This window comes from Erpetoichthys calabaricus, chromosome 13 (genome assembly GCF_900747795.2).
Source record: "Erpetoichthys calabaricus chromosome 13, fErpCal1.3, whole genome shotgun sequence".
Taxonomy (NCBI): domain Eukaryota; kingdom Metazoa; phylum Chordata; class Cladistia; order Polypteriformes; family Polypteridae; genus Erpetoichthys; species Erpetoichthys calabaricus.
Genome location: NC_041406.2, coordinates 62,220,818 through 62,237,677, shown reverse-complemented (window position 1 = coordinate 62,237,677; position 16,860 = coordinate 62,220,818). Strand labels below are relative to the sequence as shown.

General features: G+C 36.6%; 1 protein-coding gene across 5 annotated transcripts in view; it reads left to right on the top strand.

Moving 5' to 3' along the window:
* LOC114663371 (cytoplasmic dynein 1 intermediate chain 1) overlaps positions 1-16,860 on the top strand; it is a 468,822-nt gene that overhangs the window by 343,266 nt on the left and 108,696 nt on the right. The gene's annotated exons all lie outside the window — the stretch shown is intronic.

Sequence of the window (16,860 nt, the reverse complement as noted above, 5' to 3'; positions counted from 1 at the left end):
TGCCCACTGTTCACTTTGAATTAGATTGCCCAAATATGAAATTAGACCCTATATTATGTGTTTTACCTGATACTAGTGGAACATGCAGACCTCCAGTTCTCGAATAAAAGGGATTTGAAAAGAGAAGTCTACCAACAGAATGAGGAACCTGAATTTGAATTTTAAACATGTAGGCACCATGTCTTAGATTATAGACAGAAGCTCTAAGGGATGCCAAAGATAAGAAGCTGTTGATACTGTATATGTGTTCATCCAGTCCTCCAATAAAAGAGAGTGGAAATCATAAGTAGAGGTGGTGAAATGTGGAAATCCAAAATGAAAGAAATGTGTTATTGAAATAAGAACAGAGAAGAACACAAAGACAAAGCAATTGAAGAATGTCTTGAAATATTAAACCAAAATTCTCAAGTACTGTGTGTTACAGTTGTGTAGAAGAGGTGAGGAAGTACTATTTAAATTGTGGAAACTCTAGGACGTCTGTTTTTGGTTGTAGTTTGTATTCTTCTGTAAATTGCATTCTGTTTTTAAAGGCTTAGGTGCAGGGACTGAGGAACGCACCTGCAAAATGGAGTGTCCTGGATGGGGGTGAGGGTTCATGGTGTGGATGAAATTGCTGCAAAACTCTGTTATTATTGGATGTCACCAATAGCATTATTTATTAATGTTACAAGGCAATTTCAAGTTGATTCATTCTAAGCAAAAACTGGTTAAAAGATATTGGCATCCAAGCCTAGAATTATTACTAACTTATTATAGTGCATTTGAGCAAATGTCTACCAGCAAAAAAAAATAAAGGTTAGTAATTACTTTTACTCACTGAAAAGCACTGTCTTCCATTAGTCTCTTTGTGGTTTTTCTTTTTTTTTTTTTTTGGTTGCGTTTTTCTTTCTCTTTTTTCAATGCAGTTTGTTTTTCTTACTTCATAAAAGATTAACGGCAGTTTACCATATATACTCACGTATAAGTTGGGTCTTGAAACCTGAAAAATCGATCGATAAAATCAGATCCCGACTCAAAAATACAACACTTACATTTTTTTTTTTTACATCTTCTTACCTCCTCCAATCTCACAGCAGTTTCTCAGATACGCCGATTTTTGTTGCAGCAGTGCAGTTACCATTTTTTTTGCCACTTCAATGACTTTTAATTTAAAACCAGCTTCATATTTTCTTCTGATTGAACACTCGTAGGTAAGGGATGCTCTTATGATAAAGGTGTATGAGGGTGTGTAATACAAAAAACACAAAACAGTGCAATCGTCACTTCGGAATAGTTCGGGTATTACCATATGGTCACATAGGCACAATACATAGAAAAAAAATGCAGAGTGCTCTGTGGTTACTCTCTCAGGTGGGCATTAGCATATCATAATCTCTTGGACCAATAGTGTGAGCTTTCCACATTCGACAGATAGATAGATAGATAGATAGATAGATAGATAGATAGATAGATAGATAGATAGATAGATAGATAGATAGATAGATAGATAGATAGATAGATAGATAGATAGATAGATAGATAGATAGATAGATAGATAGATAGATAGATAGATAGATAGATAGATAGATAGATAGATAGATAGATAGATAGATAGATACTTTATTAATCCCAAGGGAAAATTCACATACTCCAGCAGGAGCATACTGATAAAAACAATATTAATTAAAGAGTGATAAAAACACAGTGCAAGTTAAAAAAAAACCAACTTGTATAGTGTTAACGTTTACCCCCCTGAGTGGAATTGAAGAGTCGCATAGTGTGGGGGAGAAATGATCTCCTCAGTCTGTCAGTGGAGTAGGACAGTGACAGCAGTCTGTCACTGAAGCTGCTCCTCTGTCTGGAGATGATACTGTTTAGTGGATGCGGTGGATTCTCCATAATTGACAGGAGCCTGCTCAGCGCCCGTCGCTCTGCCACAGATGTCAGACTGTCCAGCTCTGTGCCTACAATAGAGCCTGCCTTCCTCACCAGTTTGTCCTCCCCAGCACACCACCGCGTAGAAGAGGGCGCTCGCCACAACCGTCTGATAGAACATCTGCAGCATCTTTTTGCAGATGTTGAAGGACGTCAACCTTCTAAGGAAGTATAGTCGGCTCTGTCCTCTCTTGTACAGAGCATCAGTATTGGCAGTCCAGTCCAATTATCATCCAGCTGCACTCCCAAGTATATATAGGTCTGTGCCCTCTGCACACAGTCACCTCTGATAATCACAGGGTCTGGGAGGGATGTGGGCATCCTAAAATCCACCACCAGCTCCTTGGTTTTGGTGGTGTTCAGGTGTAGGTGGTTTGAGTCGCACAATTTAACAAAGTCCTTGATTAGGTTCCTATACTCCTCCTCCTGCCCACTCCTGATGCAGCCCACGATAGCAGTGTCGTCAGTGAACTTTTGCACGTGGCAGGACTCCGAGTTGTATTTGAAGTCCGATGTATATAGGCTGAACAGGACCGGAGAAAGTACAGGCCCCTACGGCGCTCCTGTGCTGCTGACCACAACGTCAGACCTGCAGTTCCCGAGACGCACATACTGAGGTCTGTCTGTAAGATAGTCCACGATCTATGCCACCAGGTATGAATCTACTCCCATCTCTGTCAGCTTGTCACTAAGGAGCCAAGGTTGGATGGTGTTGAAGGCACTAGAGAAGTCCAGAAACATAACTCTTACAGCACCACAGCCACTGTCCAAGTGGAAGAGGGATCGGTGTAGCATATAGATGATGGCATCCTCCGCTCCCACCTTCTCCTGGTATGTGAACTGCAGAGGGTCGAGGGCATGGTGGACCTGTGGCCTCAGGTGGTGAAGCAGTAGCCGCTCCATGGTCTTCATCACATGTGACATCAGAGTGACAGGCTGAAAGTCATTCAGCTCACCAGGACGTGATACCTTGGGGACTGGGGTGATGCAAGATGTTTTCCAAAGCCTCTGGACTCTCTCCTGTTCCAAGCTCAGGTTGAAGATGCGCTGTAGAGGACTCCCCAGCTCCAACGCACAGGCCTTCAGCAGTCGTGGCGATACTCCATCTGGATCCACTGCTTTGCTGGCCCGAAGTCTCCTCAGCTGTCTGCTTACCTGGGCTGCTGTAATTGTGGGTTGGGGAAAACTCTCTCCTATGCTGATATCAGCAGAAGGATTGGTGGAGGATGCAGTACTCTGAGGTGTTTTGGGTTAGGGTGGTCAAACCTGTTAAAGAAGTTATTCATCTGGTTCGCTCTCGAGCTGCAGCCAGTGATGATCATCAACCCATCCCACACTTCCTTCATGCTGTTATTCTGCAACTTCTGCTCCAGCTTTCTCCTGTACTGCTCCTTCGCCTTCCTGAGCTGGACTCGGAGTTCCTTCTGCACATGCTTGAGCTCATGCTGATCACCGCCTTTAAAGGCTCTTAATGTCACTTGTATTCCATGGCTTGTTGTTAGCATAGCAACATACTGTTCTTACTGGAACTACAATGTCCATACAGAAGTTGATGTAGTCAGTAGTGCAGTCAACAACCTCCTCAGTGTTCTCACTATGTGACCCCTGCAGGATATCCCAGTCCGTAGTTCCAAAGCAGTCTCTCAGTGCCTGCTCTGCCTCAGGGGACCACTTTCTGAATGAGTGTGTGGTTGTAGGTAGCTCCCTGACTCTTGGTTTGTAGTGAGGCTGAAGCAGAACCAGGTTATGATCTGCTTTCCCAAGCGCAGGCAGAGGGGTGGCGCTGTATGCGTCTTTAATGTTTGCATACGGTAGGTCAATAGTCCTATTTCCCCGGGTGTTACAATCCACATACTGGGAGAAGGCAGGTAATGTTTTGTCCAGCGTCACATAGTTAAAGTCTCCAGCAATTAGCACAAGTGCCTCGGGGGTGCTGTGTTTGTAGTTTAGCAACAGCGGCATGGATGATGTCACCCACTATCTCCACGTCCGCCCGAGGAGGGATGTAAACAATAACAACAATGACGTGTCCAAACTCTCTGGGCATGTAATAGGGAAGCAGACTTACAGCCAACAGTTTGATGTCCCTGCAGCAAATGCTGCCACTCACGGTGGCACCTACCATTAGAGTGTGATAACATTATAAAATACCGGAAATTATACAGTAAAATCAAGCCCTGACTTATCCACGGGAGAACTTAAATGCGAGTTTATATGGTAATCACATTGAGAAATTAATGGTTATATACAGGTGAAAAACAGTGTTGGCTTCTTCAAAAGTGGAAGGTTGTGTATTTCAGATTTCTTGTCAGATGTAGTGTACATGATAAAATGAAGTGCACGCTTGATCAAGTCAATGACTATGCTCCGAATGTTTCTGTGCAGATTATGTAAAATATAATCTCATAAGAGGTGGAAGGTAAATTAAATTTATCTGTTCTAGAAGTTTTGCTGTTTTTCAACTGGTGAATTATTTGTACAGGCTTGGCTGTAAGGGAGTGATACAGCATAGCGAAAATTAAATCTTGTACTTTTTCAGAGCAAAGGAGGAAAGATGTCTGTATTTTCAGGTCATGAAAGTGTTTAAGTGGTTCACCTAAGGAGGTATGTACATGTAGCGTGTAAATTGGCTATATGTAAGCATTGTCACTCTGGAAATTTGTGTGGGGCATGGGATTTTGAGTTTTGAGCAAAATAATGTATATAATATATGATCTTGGAGCATGTGGGATGAGAGTAGGGTTAATCTTCCATGTGCTTCCATGAAGATGCAACAGTTGATTGGGTTGTTCCCACTTGGCGTGTTGAGTGCTATGACTCTTTATCATTAGATTGAGGAGCTGTCCCACTTAGAGGCTCGATCATGAGGTGAGGATGAAATGCCTAACCTCTGAAAGCTAGATGGCATCGGTCTGTTTGTGGTTTTTCTTTCTCCTCAAATTGCCTTGTATTTTTAAAGACTTGTTCAAAAGGGCTATTTGTAATGAATTATTATTATTTGTATTAATGAAATTCTGTACTACTATAAGGAAATGAGGAGAGATGTGTGCATTTTCAAGCTATGAAAGTGTTTGCTTAAGCACATCATCAGAACAGGGAGGTCAGTGTGAGGTGTTTGATTTTTTTGCTCTCAACTCATCATAGATGCATCTCATGGATGTAAAACATATGGAACTGTTGATACTGTGAATTTGTTGCAAAGCTTGTATTCTTGCAGTTCCTGTGTAAGTTAAGGTGCTTTTGGTTTGGTATGAGCGGCAGTGTCTCACACTAAGCCGAGATTGCTGATAGTGTTGTTTTTTATGGTTAAATGGTGTGTTTGACTCATTTTAGTAAGCACAGTATAAGTCTGTGTAGGTAGCTCTCAGTGTTTTTTTTCACACCTGCATTCCGTATCCCGCAGTAGATGCACATGTCAGTGGCATGTGCTTCATGATCAGCAATGGTTTTGGGTGTAGGTTGTCTTGAACCTGAGGCTTGTCACTGTGTGTTTCCCAAGCAGCTGGTGCAATTTATTGCAAGGAGTGTATTCATTTTCATTTTGGGAGTGTGCTACAGAGCTGTGTCAAGTGCATGTAAGCTATCATGCATTTTCTGTCATGGTGGCCATAAGTAAAACATAAAGCCGAATGTCAGGGCCACATGTCAAACTCAGGGGTCACATTGCTTGTGTTAGAGCATAAGCTGTTGATAGAGACAAAGATTAATATTCAAAAGCCAGTGGTGCATAGGTTCTTGTGTAACAAACAAACAACCCTTGCAATTTTACAAAAAATATATAAAAAAATAGTTATATAAAAATATATATTAAAAATAGTTTACCAGTCACTCGTGGATCTGCTTAAGCAAAGTTTTTACTAATTCATGGCACACTAAATCTGCAAAACACACTTTTCCTAGAGTAATTAGGGGATTGTGATTTTGCACCACAGAGGATATGTAACATCATACCATGTAAAGCCTTTAGGTCTCAATGTTTGAAGCAGGAAATCTCACTACCTTTTTAAAGTGGTCTGGTACCACCCAGCAGAAGGACTCACCTTGGCATAAGCCAAAATGAACCAAACTGTAAACTTAGGTGTCTAACCCAAAAGGTACACTAGCAGTCAAACTAGCATATCTCAGTGACATTGGAGGGGGCAGGTGGTCTTCCTATCTGACCTTATTTGATGACAGAGCTGCATCACTGGACTTCCTTTTAAACAGAAGGTACTCTGTCAGTATATGGTAGACCTTTATCAATACCATTCTCGACAATCGCTCTTTAAAGTAATCGTTGACCATAATTAATCAATGCAAATCTTTGATTGAGTACTTCTTACCATTTTCATTTTCTTCCTTTCATTTTTTTAATTAAAAAGGAAGAGGGTTTGTATTGTGACTACTCAATAATATATTACTTGAATCTATTTTCTTAACTTACACTGCATTTATTGCTTTCTTTTTTGTGTAGCATAGACACAGCTTCTTCTATTTCACAGTATAATTTGTAACATCCATATCTCTATTTCTGAATGTTTTAATCCTTTTTCCATGTTTTGCTCAATGCTTTACATCCAGTAGCCTTATGCAACTAAAAATACAATAAAGGGATCAATGGAAATTATTCTTTTAACCTCAGTTTTTTTGGAGAACAGTGTAAATGTCAGAAACCAAAAATAAGCACCTAGTGGAAACCTAATTCACTTTTGATTAATCTCAGAATAAGAAAGCAGACAGAAAATTGTTTTATATATATATATATATATATATATATATATATATATATATATATATATATATATATATATATATATGACTGTGAATGGCATAACCCTGTGGCTCAAAATTGTGTGAGAGAAGTTTGGATAAATCATCTTATCCCAAAACCACTGATACATGATATATATTAACTTTTTTTGTATATTAGAAATGTATTAGTCACAGTTCCTACACGATTTCTCCTGTAGTACCCATTTGTGCTTGGCCTGCTTCTCTTCACATGCTGTCCCAGTTCATCTGATTCATTGATGAGGTGTCATGTCCCAGGTGAATTCCAGTATAGCCAGTTCTTAATGGGAATAACTGAGCCTTACTGTTGGAAAAGGTTGTGATAGGCTTCACCATCCGAATGTCTGTAAAACCTTCTATAACTAAATACCAAAAAGTAGGCCTGATTTTCTTTGGTCTCAGACACAAATTCCACATGCCTGTGCCATTCATCATGCAAGCAAATGAAGTACATGTTTAAAAACCACACAGTCAATAGTCTAATTCTTATATTCCTCTGATACATCCCTCAATGTTTTAACTACGTACTTGTAATTCAGGGCTGTGGAGAGACCAAGCCTGTTAGTTAATGTTACTGTATTTCTATTATATGTTGCGCAGTGGTGGGAGGGTACAAATAAATCTGTTATTCCAATCGATATACTTCTCCATTCTGTCTGCTGATGCTGCCTCTGTGTGGTATCAAGTCTCAATGCAGACTCTTTTTTGTGTAGTTCCTAGTTGGTGGAATGAGCTACCCACCTCCATTGAACTGCTGGCTCCCTCAATGTATTTAAAAAGCAATTGAAAACCCATCTGCCCTTCGAATATCTGTGTAATTGATTGAAGAAGAAAAAAAAAGTTACTCTGTGATCTTTCATATTGTTTTTTGATTTGCTGTTACATTAAGTTTAATTGCTTTATCGATTCTTAATGTAAGTTTGTAAATTTATTAGTTATTGCATCTTTTCACTTGTGGCAATCAGCTTTAGTAATCTGGCCTACTCCACTTGCTAAACAAACAGGCCCTAGCCTAACGATACTCAATTATGTTTACCCCTTTTGTAAATTGCTTTGGATTAAAGCTAATAAATTTTAAATGCAAATGTACCATAAATTCAAGAATTATATTATATAATAAAACCTTTAGCTGCAGACCAAATGCAACAATCTATGTTTGCAGAAGTAGGTATTGAAATCCCTGTGCATCACTGTGATAGGTTGAATTTTGATTTGATTTGTATAAAGAATAAATATTTTAATCTTTTAAATTTTGGGGGGAAAACGTGCCACTTTAAGTCTTGATAGTTTGCTTTTCTTTATTTTCTCTTTATTCCTCCATATTTTGCATACATTCCCATATTCCTTGAGTGATTCATTAATTTGACCATCCATGCTGTTCTCATACTGTTTCAGCCAGGAGTATAGCACTATCAAGGTAATTCTTAGAAGCAGTTATAGACATTTTAACACTATTTGACATATGGCTGCTGGGTGTTAGAATGTGATAAGCATGATGCCCAACGGACCATTGAAAATTCCAACTACTATTATTATCCATTAAACATTTTAATTTGAATTATACTAAAAAGAATGGAAGTAAATAAGGAAACTAGCCTTAACTAAAAATGTTTTTCACGCTGGTTTTAAGGTTAGGCCCAATCAAATACAGTATATACTGGTATCCTTTGGTGGAGAGTACTGAATCAGATTTGCCCCATGTCAAGCAGCTTATACCCATTCACTTATTGGAATGTCAGTTTCCTTCAGTAGTGGTATCATCATGGCAGAGAATGCTACGGGTTCACTGTTTAACTCTTATCACACACATACCACCCGGCTTTAGTTTGGGTTATAATATAAGTCATTGTGATTTGTTCAGAAAGTTCTCACTCTACTGATTGTTGCTTTCTGATATCCTGATAAGTAACATCATGTGACGTGACTTCCGGGAATGGCCTAGCAATCAGAACCCAAAATGATTAAAATACAAAACAGTAAAGACACAACAGTAATTGGAATTTACTTTGCATAGAAAAAATATTATTCAACTGATTCCCTGATACTAACCCCCCCCCCCCCCCCCCCCGTGCATTAAAAAAATGATATTACAACAGTAAAAAAAATGTTACATTCCAAAAACAAATCCAGCAATCATAATACAGGGAGGTATATAAAAAAAGTAGGCCACCGTCTAGTAGGGCTGTCACTATACCAAAATTTCAAACATGTATATGTAACTAAGAAAAATACTGAACTTTCATACCATAATGTAATGTAACTCAATAAAAAATGTATTGAAATAAATTTCAGTTCTATGTGCATTAAAATCTTAACATTGATGGAAACAAATTATATAAATTTCAGTCAATAAATGCAAATAATTCAAGTACTGTAGTCTTTTGTAAAAGGTAAAGTTCTGTAAGCAATAAAAAGTAAAGAAGTTTAAATCTGGTCAACAGTTTTTTTTTACATTGATGAAAACAAATACTGTTACTGAGGTAGTACAATGAAATGTTAAAAATATCATTAAATGTTAATTGAATAAGTATTGCAATCTTATGTAAACAATATAAATAAACATATTAAAACAAATGTTCTTTTTCCGTGAAGGTTTAATTAATGTGGGTTTTTCTAAACAGTTGTTGATAACTGTAAATGTAACACACAAACAGACCACTAACACACTTATACGCTTTGCATAAATGAAAACATTACACATTGTACTTTTGTGTAAAAAATAAAAACAAAAAACTACGATGTCTTTGTAGCTTCCAAATTTTTTCAAGAAGGACTAGCATGTCAACATGCTCTTCTGTGAGGAAATAGTGTGCTGTTTTTTGGGCTGCAAATGAGCCCTGATGTATTAAATGCATACTCTGAAACACAGCTGGAAGTATGTGAGCACATGGAGGAGTAGAACCACTACTAATGCAATTGAGTACTGAAAAGTAATAGCGCCTTATGTTATATAATAATATAATGAAATATAATTTTAAAATTGCATGTAATAAAATTAAAGGAAATAATGCACAATGGTAGGAGACTTTGCGGCAAGGGTTTAAAAATCAAGAAAGTGATGGATCCCCTTGTTGCCCAACTAGCCTCTGAATGCACACCCCTGTCTTGATGTGTTTAATGTTTAACTTACTGCAAAAAAAACGCTTTAACCTGTGGAAATAAATAAATGTCACATCCCATCACTCGCTTGCAAATCTTGCATTCAGGCTTGCAAGTATGATGTGGTTTTCTGTCCCCATATTCTATAAAGCCAAAGTATTTTCAGACGCCACTCCGACAACCCTCTTTGTCAGTTAAGCATGCTGGTGAAAGCGCCAAAGCTTTGGAAGTTGCCATCTTATTAACACAAGTGAGTGGATGGAAACGAGGCTGCAACTTGAGCTTTGGTGAACTGGAAGTGCATTCGTAATGTAGGCAGTAGAATCGATACCATGAAAAATGAGTTTTGAAATGTTAAAATCGATACTTACCAATATTTTAATACTTTTGACAACCCTACCACCTGGTAAGGAGTCTGCCTTGGTTTTACCACCAGCAAAGATAATCAGGTGAATCTAGTGGAAGATTTCCACTTTTTCCAAGTTTTGTTAGTTCTTTTATTTGTGTGCTTGTTGGATGAAACACATGCAGTATTTACTGGAATACCATATTTTGATTGTCGAGCTGTATGCTTGTACAGGACCCTTCAAGTTGACATGTGAGGTGTAAAACAGTATCTCCTGCAAAACGCACAGTTTACAAATTTATGACAAAAATAGCATGCTACTGGTTCTGTGAGCAGTGCACTGGAACCAAGAAACTATTCTGTTCAGACCCCTGAGGTGTTGCTGGCATTGCAGATTGTATGGAAAGACATCCCCAAAAGTTGACATAGCAATTATAACAACAGATGGATCTGTCATGAAGGTCTTGTCATTATGTAATTCATGATTTGTTGCCTGCTCTGTGTGGGCTACCTGGTATAAAGACAAGGACAACAAACATTTGTCATCTGAACTAAACATAAAAAGGAAGAATCCTTGCTCCTCAATCCAAAAAGAAAAAAAAAAGAAAAAAGAAATAGCATATTCAATGTGAATATCTGGAAATGTAATTTTTAGTTTGATATCAAGTTTAGTCTTGCCTCAGCACAGCTTTAAGTGAACATTCAATACTTACCATTTTCTAATGATCTTTCAACCTCTATTTGAAATATTCTTTCTGATCCAAACATTAAATCCTTTATGGACTTGTGTCTTTTTTCATTACATGAATTGTGTCCTTAGTTTTACTTCACACTTCAGAGATCTGTCTAAAGTATGTGTGGACTCTAAACATGTAAGCTTAGCTGAATTATCTTTGAAATTTCAACAGCAGTTCTTGTATGTCGTAAATATTGTTCTTCTAACTCCATTTTGTGTTCTTCTCATCTGTGTTAATTGGCAACAGCATTTCATCAACAGCTGACTCGGTGGTGAGACAGCACTTTCTGTTGCACTTCCTGCAATGGCTGATGCACCTTGACACCACACTGATGATGTTATGGTGCTTCACTCTGCATGTAAGGTTTTCCCAGGTACCTGATGAAAATTGAGCTGAAATATGTGGTTATCCAATATGACACATTTTAGTATTTTTGAAGGCTAACATTACCTAATTGCCTCTCATTCTAGGCCCAGTGTCTCTCCCAGTATTTTAGCTGCCTTTTTGATTTGGAACAGCTATCCTTCTTCGATGTTAAGCAGCAATCCCCTTTGCTGCTTTTTTTTCGCTTATTGAAGATGAAGGAATATGAGCACAATTTTCAGTAATTGTATCAACTTCACTGCAAAGCACAATTTTCTGCTCTTGCCCTGTCAAAAGCTGCAAATGGCAGATTTTTGGTAAATGTGTCACTTTCATCTGTCGGTTTTATTTAACCTGCAGCACTCTGTGTTGTGGAGCACAAGCTTCACCTGCAGTGCATTGAAAACCTGGTGCAAAAAGCTGAGTAGCAAGCCTAATATTCTTTGAAATTATCTGTAGAATTGATTCAGTATGAAGGTAGAACATTATTAAAACACTCTTTTCTCTTTATATGAGAACAAAATATTACAACAGAATACAAGTCAATCAAACAAATAAGATTAGCAAAACATATTGAATTAGAATATATTTTATAAATAGCTGAGCTCCATTTCTTTCCAAATATTTTAATGGAGAAATCCCTTACCCATCGTTTCCTAGGATCATTAAAGGGTTAAGTCCTTGGAATGTTTTTATATACTGTAGGGATGCTCTCTGAATCTTCACCCAGACTAGACAGTATTGCTTCAAGCATAGATATGGGAGAGAGTTTTGGTAAATTGGGTAAGTTGCTTTTCTGTTAATAAAGAATTGCTTACAGTGTGAACTTTTTGAAATCACTTCAGTTTTTTTTGTTTTTTTGTTTTTTTGTCTGGTGCCTCCTGACTAATCAGTACAAGAAAACCCCTACATACAGTATGATATACTGCTTTATGTGTTTCAATATGTAATTATGAAAGCTTTTTAGTGTTCTTTTGGCTCTCTAAACCTTAAAAAACATAATTTTTAACCATATTTTATGTATGAAATTGCAATCTTATGATAAATAGTAAACCAATAGGTGCTGTCACCAAAATTATATTGTTCGTGCCACATCTACCGACCCCAGAGATTCACCCCCTAGTGGTATATTAGAGGTCAAAATTACTCCTTCTCATAAAGCTTTAAAAAAAAGAAAATTGGTAATAAAGGCATGTGGTGTGTCATTTTATGCTATTTTAAGGTTGCTGAACACAAATATGATAATATTTTTGATATTTAATGTTTTACTGTTGGGTCTAGCCCTCTAAGAGACACTGACAAAAGGTTAAAAATGACAAATTTCATACATAAGCATGTGCGATTTCAAATATGTCCTTTTTGATTTTTGATCATTTACAAGTGAGTTAGCCCTCTATGGACTTTTATCAGAAGGTGAAAAAATGACAAATTTCTATTACAATCAAGAATACTTATATTTTTAATCATTTAAATTGAAGCAATTATTTTAATATTTCATATCCCTGACACAACTCTTCTTGTTTATTATGTACTTCTACCTCATGAAGTGAATCATTACATTTCTTATGATTTTTTTTTTTCTTATGTTTTTGATTGGAACATAAGACAAAGTTTATAGTCCGAAGATTAAATTTAGAATCTAATTGTTAAGAACACATTCTGAATATAGAGGCCAGTAAATGTTGCAGTGAGCCTCTTCTGTAGTTTCAATACTGCCTAGGTTATTGAAGGTTGAAAATTTGATTTTGAATTATAGGAGCAGTAGATAAGGGCTTCTTGGTTCCACATCTTAGATAACTAGGTTGCTGGTAAGTTGACGATAATTAGTGATGACTGAAGCACAAAGCAGAACATATAAAGATGATTTAGAACAGGATATTTTACCAGGACAAACCAAACCAGTATAGATTCACGGATTTCTGCTTTTTTCCAAGATTTTACTGTATGACTATTTTCAGCTCAGTAGTAAAACTGAAAGGCAGTGCCGTGCCACCTTCTGCTTTGTGCCTTTGTAAAGTCATTCTATTCATTTCCTGATAAATTATGTTACAATTGAGTTTAACTTCTTAAAGTAATGTTTGTTGATACACATAGGGATTCTCTGGAAAAAATATAGGAGCTTTGGGAATATATTCATCTTGACTATATTAATTGTCTAGCCAAATGTCAGATGGAGGGTAGATCATCTATTAACATCTTCTTTCTTTTTTTTCATACTACCAAAATTCTGCTTAAAATTATTTATTTTTCCTTGTAATGATTATCTATAGATATTTAAACTGTTCTGAAGGTATGTATGAATAGTTACACAACTTCTATTCAAATTTATTTTGAATCCAGAAATCTTTAAAACTAATAATATATTAAAATTAAATGACATCCTCCCAGTTTAGGCACACAGGGAGCTCCTCAGGTTTTAATGTTGCTTATTAAGTGAACGATCTGACATGTTATAACCGATTTTCAGTGTTTAATGTAAATAGCATGTATAAATGCAATATATATTGTACATGGAAAAACTTTAATCTGTTTCTGCTATTATTGTTATTATTACGGTTCAAGTAGTGACTTCAATGGTATTTCAAAAAATAGCAAAGTAATAATTCAAACACTTTGAAAGTTTCAAAATGGCTAAATAAACTATTATTCAGCATCAGGAAATATCAAAAATAAATGTATATGTGCAAGCTGAACTTACTACTTAGAAAGAGAATCTCAAGAATAAAAAGAAACTATTTTTGAAATCAAATAACCATTTGCTTAAACACGTTGCAGGTTAAAGTAACAAATGACATTGGCGCGCACTTGTTATCTGATCTTTGCATTTTTTGGTATACTGGAAGTCTTGAACCATTACATTATCAGGAGAACATTGAGTTATGTCACAATAAAATTGTGTATGTTGACAGGTACAACATCAATGCTATATAAGTTGACAACTATAAAGAAAACTGTGTTTTTACACTTGCAAAACTGTCTGTATAGACATTTTTGGTGACTAATACAAAATTAATAAAATGTGACAAAAACAAAAAGTTAATTATGGAAAAACTAAATAAGAGCAAAAAACTAAAATTAGAAAATGGCAAAAAAATAAATAAAAACTAAAAAAAAAAAATTAGGATAACACAGAGTTTAGGTTGTGCTGTAAATGTGAATGTGTCATTAGACATGTGTTGACAAGTGCTGTAGCCATACTAGTCTTAATAATAGACAAAATGTTAGTATATTCTTGTTAATCTTGGTGTTGTGGTACATGTTTGCCAGAATTTCACTGTGCCCTGTATAAGTAACAATACTGCTACTACGACTTCTGCTGCCACTTCTAATGTCATCTGTAATACAGAAGCCAAGTTAACAGAAAAACTTGGTGGTTTGGGCATATGGGATAAAAAGCAGAGGCTGATGGAGTTAAGAGATCCACCAAAATGTAGATGGTGGAAATGAGGCCCATAAGTGGGCCAATGAAGATGTGATTGAAGATGGTATCACATTATATGAAAAGAATGGGTTTGACCTCAAAAAATGCCTGCCATGGAGGGCAGAGAAGAAATATTTGTAGCAAACAGTTTAACCTGATTAAATGATTGTTAAACTGGTGATGTTGTTGATGATAATGATGATGAAATCTGCACATGACAGGATGTGTTCTGTAACTGTTTGAAATGCTTGACATCCTTTAGTTTTTATTACAAGTTATTGACATTGTGTAATAGTTAGATCTCATACTAGAGAGGATAAAAGAGTTAACAGTTAACCCTAAACCACAGCATAAAGTAAGAGTCTTATGAGATATATACTAAAGGAGACCACACATAATGTCATTCTAAACATATAAACCTATTTTCGTTTAAAACTTTTCAATGTAGTTGATCATGATTGATGATGATTTTATAGTTAAATTAGAGAGAGAGGGGCGGTATAAAACTGAAGTTCTGTTTCTGGGAGATGGATTGAAACACTATAATATGCTATGAAATCTAAGCCATGGACACTGGTCAAAATTTCTTGACATTTTTGTACAGTAAAGAGAAATGTTAAAAATCATCCATCAGAAACCACTTAAATACTGTAGCCTTGTTTCTGCTTTGGACCAAACTGAAAACAATAGGTTGTCACCTAACTTTGACCCTGCACAAAGAACTGAAACTGGGCTGCAAAAAGACGCAAGCAATGACTTGCACCTGTTTGAACTGAGTTGTCAGAATCCTTGTAAATTGTGGTGGAATGGTGCCCTCCTGAAAAACACTTGTTTGATTCTTGGTTGTGTTCTTGAAAGGACTTGCTCTGTTGATGGCTTGGAAAAACAGAAGTACTACCAAATCCATTAATACTGTAAAGTGTGAAAGTCCTTGATTTATTGCATGTTTGAGGAAAATCTTATCAGTACATCTAACCTTTGTTTTTTTTTTAAGATCAGACAACCAGTCAGTGACATAATCAATTTAATGTTTATTGTGTAGCACCATTAACATCATCTAACATCATGAGGTGTTTTATATGGATGATATAACATCAAATTTAATTTAACACAGAAATATTAGAAATGCATTTCTGGCAGAACCCAGGAGAACATTAAAGGTATCCTCAAAAAACATTACCAAATAAGACCTGCTAAATCACATTGAATGGTGGGGACTATAGAACTTGTAGATGAAGGGACTGTGATTTAAAAGCCCATGGTGTCCATTACAGTGTCATGGGAAATCAGAGCTTACTTCAACAGCATCAGATGAAAGGTAAGAAATAACAGGGGATTGTACATCTTTCAATTGTAGAACACATTTATGTACAACCTGCACTCACTTATACTGAGTCAATTCAAAATTGCTAATCAATGTAACTTTCATGTCTTTGATGTAAAGTGAAACTGGAGTGCTCAGAAAAAACTCAGATACATGAAATCATGCAAACGCCACATGAACAGTGACTAGTACGGCATATTGAACTTAGACTCTCAGAGCCATGTGTCAGTAATTCCAACCACTGCACCATAACACTACCCAAAATAAGTACATGGCAAGTACAAGAAATTAAGACACCTATGTGATATTGATGAATGATTATTGATAATGATATTCAATCACACATCCCTTCACTTACTGTATCCCTTTTCAAATATGTTTTAATCCTTTTTTGATTTTTTTTCTACAAAAATTATAATCCAAAAATATTACTTTATAAAATACAAGGGTATATCAAAAACTAAAGGCAAATTGAAAATTTCATGGTAAGCACAACAGATAGATGCTGACGCAATACAACATGATTGCAATGGCTTATGGGTAGTTTAAACATGTACAGTGGAGAGATCTGCTGCTAGTCTAGTTGAAGCCAAGGTCAAATGATCATTGATGCTCCACTACAAGATTACACCATTGTTGAACAGACTGCCATAGTAAGATTTCTTTGGGTTGAGAGAGTAAAACCTGAAGAGGTTGAGCGAAAGCTCTTGGTGTAATCTGGAGTTGAAAACAGCATGGTGCAAGGAAATGTTTATGAATAGGTAGAAAGTTTAAAGCAGGAAGAACAAGTGTTACCAACGAAACCCGATCTTGTTGACCATCAACGTCTCACACACAAGCCCACATCGACATGGCGAGTGCCTTCATTAGAGAAGACCAATGGATT